An 11,432-nucleotide genomic window follows, 5' to 3' on the forward strand; every position below is an offset into this window, starting at 1 on the left:
AAATTAATCTATGAATGTATTGGAACAGACCATAATCTATCAATGCACCAGCTTTCTCGCAGCAGTACTTGTATCTGGTTCAATATGAGTCAATCTACATATTTCCTCTAACTCTGACCTCTTCTTAAAAACAAGTTCTTTCATTCTGCTAGCTTTTAGTTTCGTAAGCCTGTCCACTTCCGCTGAAGCCTGCAAAAAGACTCTTCAGTTTAGGTGCTGCATCTCCAAAGAATAAATTGAAAGAATGAAAAAATAAATAAACAAAGGGTGAGGAAATAGAAAGAAACTTCGAGACCTTCTCAATCATCTCTGTTGAAAGAACACCTCGATCAATGATTTCTGATTCTGACGTTCCAACAATAGAAGTAATCACCCTAAAACAGTTTCTCTCTTCTTTTGATGAATCCATCAAATTCCAAAGTTCAAACAGTTTAGCTACAACATCCTTCAGCTGCAATTTTGTAAAGAGTATACTATAAGTCAGAGACCAGAGTAAAGGAAGGGAAGAAATTTCAAGAACCAATAAACTGAAAAATAATAAGTACGGAGCTCATAAATCACCTTCTGAATTCTGGTTTTCCTTTCTATTTTTAACTTTAGAATGCTCTGCTCTAGGCCTTCCAATGTGCTATTGCTAATATTAGTTGATTGTTCCACCTGAGTCCCGTGCAAACTTGGATGCACATCACCCACAGTTTGGCCAAAATCCAACCCAAGCACACTACAAAGAGAATGGACCTCATTCACGCATTGCAAGACCTTTTGAAGACGGTCAGACTGAAAAGAACAGACATTAAAAAATGTAAAGAATGAGCTATAAAGAAGTATCGATATAGTAATTGATATGAGAATGCATTTTGAATATCCCAAACCCACTTATAAGTAGACTTTTCTTGTCCTCGAAGATTCTTTCATGAGTGGTATAAAAGAAATTTAAAATAGGGCAAAAAGGGTCAAGAAAAGCATTTAAATTTCCATATGTACTGCGTTTATTAGGAGAAATAAATAAAGGGCAGGGACCAGGCACATATAAGGAAAAATATTAAAAGAATTGATCATTCACAAAATTCAAAAGTCTATGGAAGTTCAAAGATCATATTCTACATGATTGATCAAAGATCAGATTCTACCATAATACAAACCTTTTCCTTTTGAAGAGTTCGGAGATGTGTTTGATATTCGTTAAGTCTTCTATGTGACAAGTCCTGTTCATCCTCAACTGTTGTGATGCTTAAAGAATTACTGACAGAATGGAATCCAAAAATCTCCCCACTTATCTTCTCTATTTGAGTCTTTACATCGTCAAACTGCTTCAACCTTTCATCTTTTTTCTTCTTCAGTTCTTCAACCAAAGGTGTGATGGATGCAAGTTTCTCCTTCAGGGAAGAGGATCTCTTCTCTATCTTAATCTACATATTCACAGAAAAAAGTATCAGAAACACGTATCATGCAATTATATCTTTTATCCTCTCAAAGCCCAAAAGCTAACTCCTAAGCATATCTTTTTAGTAAGTTCATACCAAATATCACCATTATCCTCAAATAGGTAGGTAAAAGAATCACAAACCATGTAAGTAAAACATTCCATACATATTACTCAATACAGGACAATGCTTTGCATATATTTCACATGAACAGTATAAAGGTGCTACTATCCTACATCAATATTCACAAATTCAGACAGTCCTACAGCAGCAGCCACGGCTCTTAAGATTTACTGATTGCAGCAACATCAAATAAATAATATCATTTGCGTCCTTTTTTTCATTGGCATGTTGGAGTGAGGGTGCCGGAACATTGGTGTAGGAGACATAGTGGAGATTGAAGCTCTAATAACAACATCACACATTGACACTCTAAACTGGTGCAAGTTAAGCACCATCGCCTAGGCAATTTTGAATTCATTAATAATTTAACTTTTTCTTTGTATCCAGACAGACACTTATGGAAATCCAGTTAAGAAATTGACTTTTGAATAAGAGCAAATTGCTTTACCGGTGAATGAATGTCATGTTCACCAAGTGAAGCCATTAGTGTCGCAAGCTCTGCTTCCTTGGCAGCAACTGTTTGATGAAAACGTGCTTTTGTGTTTGCGGCCTCATCAACCTTCCTCCTGTATACTTCTAGGCATTCCCTCTCCAGTTCCATCAACATTCGATCTTTGTCCACCTCGCTCTCCCCAATGTCGTTCCATATTTGCTGCACACATAACAGTATCAGTCAATCCAAGAAAAGAAAAGCTATAGAGAAAAAATGTAACAAATAAAGATTAAAGTGAAAGTGAAAACAGCAAACAGTTTGGTAAATCAACAAAATTATAAAACACTACACCAAGGTATAATAATTAAACAGTAGATAACGAAAGTAACAAGGAAAGAATAAAGTACAAGTGAAAACAACAAACAAATTGGTAATAACTTCTTATAGACACATTAATGCAAATCAACAAAACCATAAAACACTAAACCAAGCCTAAACCAAATTGTCACCAAAAACAAACCGGTTCTCTGACCACAAAGCAACGAGATTAAAGAAACAATGAACTGTTGTAAAAAATTGGATTATTAAAGACCAAGTCAACTCAAAACTTCATACCAACTGCTAAACTGGTAACTTCTAAAATGCATCAAGAATCCCAATTCGATGAAATTTGAAACATACAGTAAAAAAAAGCTTTCAAAATTTAGGCTAAAAAACAACGAAATTTTAAAAAGCTGAAAAAGGGCCCTTTTCAGCTCAGGTAATCAATCTCATGAAGAAAGACAAAGCCCCTTTCCTCCGTAATAAAATAACCTACAGAGACCCTATCAGTGGTCTCCCTTTTGACACAGTGGAACAGACAAAAAGTTGACCTGAAGAGAAACACCACATCATTGGGTAGAGAATACTCAAGAAGAAGAAGAAGAAAATAAACAAAAAAGAAAAAAAAAGAAAAGGGTAGGCATATCATGAACAAATAATCACGAGCAGACTCTTCATCACGAAAAAAAAAAAAACCCCGTGTCCTCATTTATTTTGCACCGACAAATTCCTCAAAACCCAGAATTCTGAAACACAAAAGAAGGAGAAAGACCTCAAGTTCTCTGAGCAAAGCAGTGCAAGTAGTACTTGTGCGGATACTGGTGCCATGTACCCCAATGGCCAGCATTGTTGACCCTCTTTCAGTGGCTCACAAGGTAGAGCTAATTTGAAAGTTACTAAGTAAGGCAGTAGTAGAAGAAAGAGTAAGATGATGATGAAAAAGAAGAAGAAGAATAAGGGTCAAAGCACAAAGCAAGAAACTTTCTTCTCAGGTGAAAGACAAGAGACACGGGGTGTCTCCATTGGTCGAAACAACCTTAGCTCCCTCAGATCTAAAGCTGAAACCTTTGGTTGGTTGTTTCTCTCTCTGACTCGAACAGATTGTTTTGGCAGCCACAAAGAAAAAGGAAAGCAGTTGTGAAAAGAGATATGACAGGATCTGTAAAGAGGGTGTGTGTTGGAGTAGGAGAAAGTGTTCAGAGGGAGAAAATGAAAATGATTGCCATTATTATTGCAGAAGAGGGAAAGCAAAATAAATGAAGAGGAAAGAGAAAAAGGGTTGTGCAAAGGCAAAGGGGCAAAGAACAAAGGAAGAGGATAATGCTTTTTTTAGGGTTTGGTGTTAGATGCTCAAATGCTCAAACATGTAGCTGAACACACAAGAGCAGGTAAAGAACCATGTATTCAAATGGATCTGTATTCCCTTCTCTGTATGTATCTCTCTATACATACATACGCACTCTCTCTCTCCCTCTCATGTGTTCGCATTCACCAATGATTTGCATAGGTTAAAAACTCCACTCAAAAACACAAACATGGCTTCTTCTTTTATACTATTCTATTTTTATCATTACAGAACCCATGAGAATTTTGTTTTTTCTAATTTAATTTCTGAATTAAAAGGTTCAATAATCTTTTTTCATAAGAAAATTTATGTTAGTAAATGATTAATTTGACATTAAATTACATATTCATTAGTCAATTTTTCAAATTCCATATTTTTAAGACTGGGTAAGTTCAACCACTAAGTTGTCACTGAACCAAAGTGGTTTTTTTTCTTAAAATTCTTTGTCGTTGTTTGTTGTGTTTGTGAGGAGGGTCTCACTGAGTCGCATAGTGGGTGAGTGAGAAATTTTTGTGACAGGATAGAATCTCGACATTTGTTGTTTGGCACTCGATGTTGGGCGCGTGACTCACACTCTCTAATAAGACAAGGAAGTTGCCTTTTGAAGTTTGCGGAAGCGCGTGGGAATTGTTTGGGTTGGATTTCGCTGTGCCCCAACTAGCTGTTTTGACATCGAAGTGTTTGCGCCAAATATTTTCTTTTTCTCTTTTAATTAAATTCTTATGGAATTTGTATTTTATTTCTATGTGTTTTGTTAAATAACTATTTTTATTAAAAAATCATAAATGCCACGTGATACTATGAAAATTTAATGTAAAAAAATATTTTTTAATCAGACTCGTATAATAATAAAAAATGTTATTAAATGAATTAAAAATATTTAATAATTTAAAATCGAAAAACGGATATAAAGACGAGTGAATTTATAAATACGTATTTCCATTCTGTATTTAATTTTTAAGATTATTTAATATCGAAAACAAGTTCAAATACAATTTGGGTAGACACAGGTTGATTTGTGATGGAAAAAAAAGAAATAAATTAAAATGAAAAAAAAAACATTTTAGGATACTATTATATTAATGACAGTTTTAGTTTGAATTAGTATTAGGAAAAGAATTTGAAAGGTTTAAACTAAGTTTTAATTTATATTAGATTTTTCATTTACTTTTTATTTCATTATTTTATCTTTTACGGAATAACACTTTATTTTTAATTAATCTTAAATATTTTATCAAGTAAAATTAAATCGAGTGACAAGTTTGACCATGCATTAATTTTTATACGATAAAATAAATATAAATATCTTAGTAAATGTTTGAATTTTTGAGGTTTTCTCTATGATATACTATGTGCTATGATTTATTACACAGAACATAACTTATTTCTGGTTTATGAATGAAGCCTTGAACTAACACTTTAATATTATGCTATTTCTGATTTACTTTGTTTTGTTGATTTTTTTTGTTTTTATTATTATCACTAAAACTTTCTTCAATTGCCACCAATTTAAAAAACAATAATAATTGTTGATTACAAGTTCTTTAAATCAAAAGGCTTAATATTAGTAAAAAAGAAATGAAGTTTCTTATATTAAATAAATATTAAGATTGTTAGAAAGATGATGACTTGATTAAATGATATAAACATTTTCCTCTTGCAAAAACAAAAAATGTATTACTGTTATACGTCATTGGTCTTTTAACATGTTAATGTTGATGAATATTTTCCTCTTGTAGACACAACAAATGTATCACTCTCAAATTTATCATTCTCTACTGAAAGAAATGACATTGACTCCTAATAAATATATGGACTACATAGAATAAAGAAATTTGAGAACAAACATTAAACAATTACTACGGCCAAAAATTATTAAACAATATTAAAACAGAAAATGGTATCAAAATATTAATAAAAAATAACATTTTTATTGATTGTAGAATAAAACAATATAAAAAATAAACAAGGCAAATGTCAATTATAAAAATTTAGTTCAAATTTACCAAAACAAATATTCTCAACATTGATCATGAAATCTTTAACTAATACGGAATAAAACATAACAATAATTTTAAACAACAACAATAACAAAAAATAATCATAAGATTTTAAATAAACATAACAATTTTAATCAACATATCAGTAAAAAGTGCTAAATGATAAATAATTATCTTAACAATGTTTCGATGTTTGTTAAGTTGACAACAACTAAAATAAAATCGAGGAAATATAAAAGAGAGAAACATAAACTCCAAATACGAACAATTTCAAATTCTTAGTTTCTTAGATTAAATTTGATTCTTTTTATTTAGTTCAATTCATAAAATTTAAAAATATCAATTTCTTTTAATTTTCTTATCAAATTTTAGAACATTTCAATTTCACCATGAATTTTGTTTTTAAAATAAGCCCACTGTCGAATTAATTAAAAACCTCGAGTTTAAGTCTTTAATTACATAAACTTATTTTCAGATTTAATCAGAACAAGATTGTTGAACACAAGAAAGATTACAAAAGAGAAAATGATGAAATGAGAGAAGTATTGAGTTGTTGTGTGTCCACATCATTTATATGATAATTTCAAAAATGAGTTTAGAAATGATTCCTTTGTTTGGTTAAGTGTCTATTATCTCTCTATCAATCTATCTTATGTGAAAGTTGCCAAGCCAACATTCGCGTTATAGTACACTGACACCAAAACACACCTTCCATAATCATTCCTACTTACAATTTATACACTTTTTTATAATAAATTTTCACCTTTGCTATCTAAGTTAAAATAATGCACTATTAATGTCCTTGTTCACTTTTTTTTTTCTTCGGAAGTAACTGTTATATTAGACTCATTTCAACATAATTTATTTATAATCAATGTTTGATTTTCAAGATTTTTGAAATAATATTATTAAAGTAGTTATTGTTTCATTTTGGAGTTCTCAATTTTTGTCACGATTTTATTCTTAAAAAAATACATCAAAAAATGGAAAGAAAAATACATATTTAAATTATATGATTACTCCATTCTTAAAATATAAAATTATTATTTTAAAAATATCAATTTTTACAGGTTTAAATATGTTTCTTATTTCTTAATTTTTAGTAAAAATTAGAATTAGCCACTTTTCGAAATTTTTATTCAATTTAGTCCCTTGATTTTAAAATGTGTGTATTTAGTCAGTTTAACAATGTTAAATTTATTCAATGTTTCAAATATATTTCAGGATAGTATTTAAATTATTTACACTATTTGATACATTTTTCTCTTCATTATTAGTTAAGAAATATATTTAAAACATCAAATAAACTTAACAAAACTTAGTTAAAAATGATTAAATTCACACAATTTAAAAAATGTAAACTAAATTAGTCTAAAGTTTAAAAAAGAAACTAAAATCAACTTTTACTAAAAACCAAGATACCAAAATCATATTAAACCCATTATTATATAATATCATAACATTTTAAAATATAATAAAATTGAATAATAAAGATATTGGTAATTATGTTTCGAATTTCCAAAAGATTGAGACGATGAAGCAAAATAATTGTAATCTAAAAAGTGTTTAATTTTGATTTTGAAAATGTTGAGGAAGCACATGACTAGCTAGTAGAATAGTACTGTTATTATTTTCTCTTGTGTTAGTTACCGTTAAACAGACACATATTTTTATATAGCAATATATGTCTATCCACATGAGGAAACCCTATTATAAGTAGCATACTTTATGAGCAATTTTTTTTTTCATTTGCCTAGTTTTACCCTTTTCTTAAAATTATTTTATTCAGAAATGCCAACTTCTAAATGATCATGAAAAAAAAAGGTAGAAGTGACCAGAAATTTAAAATTACTTCTGCTGTGTTTTCAAACTTTTGAAAACAATTACTTCTTTAAAACATAAAAATATAAACAATACATATAATCAATCTTATTTTTTATTTAATATAACACATCTTTATTTCAAAGTAATTTATTTTTACTACTAGAGTCACCAAAACAAAAAAAATGTTTGTTGAAAAAGTAATTTAAATTATTTCAAGATCTTTTAATTAATATGCTATAGACTATTCTAACTAATTTAGGGTTTGTAATTTATTTATTTTTTTATCATTATTATTTCTTATATTTTAACATTTTTTTTTTGTATTTTTAACTTTTTTATCTATTCTAATCTATAATTTTATATTAAAATCTGTAAAACTAGAAATTCAATAATACAATGGTTTAAATTCAAAAATAAGAAAAAATCTATGAAAACAAATAAAATTATAATTAATTAATAATCATTATATTTAGTAGTTTAGATAAAATGAATTATTTAAATGAAAATGTATAAATTTTAAAAAATAAATAGAAGTAAAAATAGTTTAATAAAATTTTAATTATTTTTTTAAAAAATATAAATTATAATTACATGACACTACATTTTGGTCTAAAAACTATAAATTTTATATAATAAAACTTATATAGTTATGCTATTTTATGCCATTTTATATTTAGTAATTAACTTATCTGCTATTAACTAACATCTCAACTAATTACTAATTAAATTATAAGTGGAAACATACTACCAACATTAGTTTATGGTCTTTAAGAATGACAACAGAATGGTAGTTTTAAGCCATAATAATTTGCAGTTTTAGGTTAAAATGGGAATGTGCATTAATGAGTTTATGATTAATACAAAATTGAAGGAAAGTACAAGTCACACAAGTACATATGTTTAATTCATTCATTGCTAAATAATGAGAAATAGAAGTTACCACCTTATCTACCTTAAATCATATGCCATTAAAACAATAATATATTTTTGTTTTCTTTATAAAAACAGTATAAATAATGTAAAATAAAATACTTCTATCATTTAATATTTTATTTTTGGCTTAATATTCCAAACTCTATCTTTCACTTATCACTTTCTCGTTAATCTTGTTATCATGAATTTTGCCTTTCAGTTTTGAAAATATTGTGATTTTGTCCTTATGTTGTAAGAACGGGGGATGTGCAACTTCACCTTCCATATGGTATCCTAAAAAATAGTGACATTTTGTTATTATTATTACTGTAATTATTTTTTTAGTTATTACAATTATTATTTTTCTACCATTACTCATTTATCACGATTAGTATCGTCAAAATGGATTGTAACTCCTCGTGAGTCAATCCGACTCGCCATGGATTTGAGTTGGATTAGATTTGAAAAAAATATAATTTTTTTATGCGGATTAATTTTTAACCCGGCTCATTCGGATTGAACCCGTGGTGAGTCGGATTAACTCACCAACCCACCTAATTTAATTTAATAAATTATTATTTTGTGTAGCATTTTTTTTTATATTGTAGATGAGGATAAAAAAACAATATTTTAAGAGAGAAAAATATTATAGATTTATCTATTTATGACTCTATTTTATTATAAGAAAACTCAATATAATTTTAAAAGAGAAAAAACAATATAATTTTAGAAGAAAACTCAATATAATGTTTTATATTGAATTTATGTTAATATTATTTAAAAGTGTTACGTATATAAAATATGTATGTCACGTAATAAAATGTATGTCACTTTCTATATTAAATTCTTTTTAATAATATTTTAATACATGATAAATTCAAATTTTGACATGTGATTACTTCAAACGAACAATTTAATAGAAAATGTCACAAGCAAAAATAGAGATTTAATTATTTTTTTTTAAATAAAGGTTTGACTATGTTAATAAAAATATAAAAATTACAATAAATATAAAATGAAATTACTAATTCTAAAATTGAATAGAATTTTCAATGAGAATTGCCTAAGGGTGCAGGCAGAGGTGTGTGATGCATATAGCAAACAGCATACCTGATGCCAAAGTAAGGGTTGACGTTTATCTACTAACATATATATTTAATTCAAAATTATGATTATTGGGTTTGTTAGATTAGGTCTAACATCATTGGTTGTTGATTGATGATATAATTTTATGTACATTCTGAAGCTAAGGATAAGAATGCAATATGCAAGACAAAACGACCATAGCTGGCTGCCAATGTATCATATGGACCCCTCTCTCAAACTCAACTTCTTCATAAAATCATTCATACTTTTCTATTTGCCCCACCCAATCAATCATCATTTCTCTAATTTATTATGCTGCTTTTATAAAATTCTCAAAATCTAACCTTTTCTCTTTTGCTTTATGTATACAACAAACTCTACAAATTTTAGCCAAACAAACATGTAACACCATCATGTACAAACCTAAAATTAGGTACATACTGTGAAATTTTTTTAAATTCAATTCAATCTTACAAAATCAAATTTATATCTAAATATATAATATAAATATGTTTTGTTTTTAATTGATATAAAATTTTTTATATTAAAATATATACATATTAATTATAAGATTAAATATTATTAATGAATAATTTGATAGTAGATAACATGATAATTTTAATTGAGTAATTCCAATAGAATTTAATATTATAAAACTAATTTGTAAAATGAAATTTATATCAACTTATATATTATAAACCCAATATAATATTAAAAAAATTGATGTAAAATGAAATCTATTATAAATCTGTAACGATAATTTACCTCTCATGTGATTTTTCTAATATTTCCGTAAGAAAAACTATATTAATCTTAAAAATAATACATAAAATGAAGTCCATGCAAATTACATAAAATAAAAGGCAAATATATATCATAATATCAACTAACTTATTATATAAATTTAAAAGTGTTGTTGTAACTAAATGGAAAGGCTAAAATAAGTTGCATTAAAAAAATGCATGCCATTGTATTTTGATTCATCATCTTCTTCCGAATAATTACAAAATGCGTATATAACCAGAAGTGATCGATGAGATGTCGTACCTAAAAAGGATTGCATAATTTAAACAGTGTTAAACATTTCGATTGAGGTTTATGCAATCTTTGACTTTCTATCCCCACTGATTTTTTTATTCTATAAAATTGCTTGCCCTAGGTTTTGGTCAACCGAGGTATTTTTGTGTTTTAAACTTGTAAAATACAAATTTTGTTTGATTAATTAGTCATGAACAGTTTTAATTAAAAATCTAATGAAGGAATATATTAGTTTTTTTATATGTAATACTGAACTTCTCATTTTTAAATTACAATGAGAGCGATGCCATTGCATCAACTTCCGACAATGAAAGTATTTAATGAGTGGATGTTTCAAACTAAATAAGTAATTAAAATCTGTGATTAATTATGGTGGAAAACTGATAACCATGCATGTGTATGGTGCCTGCTTAAGAAGGGAAGCTTAAGTTTATCACCAAAAATTAATTAGTGACAAAGATAAGGGTCACGTCCAAAAATGATATCTAACTAATTTTCATGAAAAAAAAAGTTTAAGTTATAAATATACTATTTTTTATGCTCGATGAATCTAAAATTGAAATCAGAATCAGGTCATGATGAAATTTGTAAATGAATCAGGTCACATTTCTACAATTGGCTCGAATTTCAAGATGAACTCTAGGCGTCGACAAATTTCATTTATGTAACATTGTTCTTCAAGAGTTGATGAATGAGTTGGGAAAGCCTATTGAATTGTTCTTTTAAATTTTTGATCAATTTTGGTCGCACACACAACACAAATGATGTGGAGACATCAAATGGTATATTTACTCATTAATTTTGTTATTTTTAAATTGTTGTCCTAAATAATGGAGTTATTTTCTTTTCTTTTGATACATTATTATAATCCTATTATATTTTTTTTATGATATAAGTCTAATTTAATTTTATAAGTGACTAAAGTA

The 11,432-nt window shown here is 27.7% G+C and overlaps 1 pseudogene across 1 annotated transcript in view; it reads right to left on the bottom strand.

The window, feature by feature from the left end:
* Nucleotides 1–3,796, bottom strand: part of LOC148196526 (65-kDa microtubule-associated protein 6-like) — a 16,636-nt pseudogene extending 12,840 nt beyond the window's left edge. Inside the window, exons 1-6 of the transcript XR_015781037.1 lie at nt 3,074–3,796; nt 1,996–2,199; nt 1,143–1,409; nt 562–777; nt 296–451; nt 27–189 (exon numbers count right to left, since the gene is read on the bottom strand). The product of XR_015781037.1 is annotated as a 65-kDa microtubule-associated protein 6-like (transcript). The remainder of the gene's footprint in view (nt 1–26; nt 190–295; nt 452–561; nt 778–1,142; nt 1,410–1,995; nt 2,200–3,073) is intronic.
* Nucleotides 3,797–11,432: the final 7,636 nt, after the last annotated feature.

Source organism: Vigna umbellata, chromosome 7 (genome assembly GCF_029865625.1).
Source record: "Vigna umbellata cultivar VRB3 chromosome 7, Vumbellata_1.0, whole genome shotgun sequence".
NCBI classification, from domain to species: Eukaryota; Viridiplantae; Streptophyta; class Magnoliopsida; order Fabales; family Fabaceae; genus Vigna; species Vigna umbellata.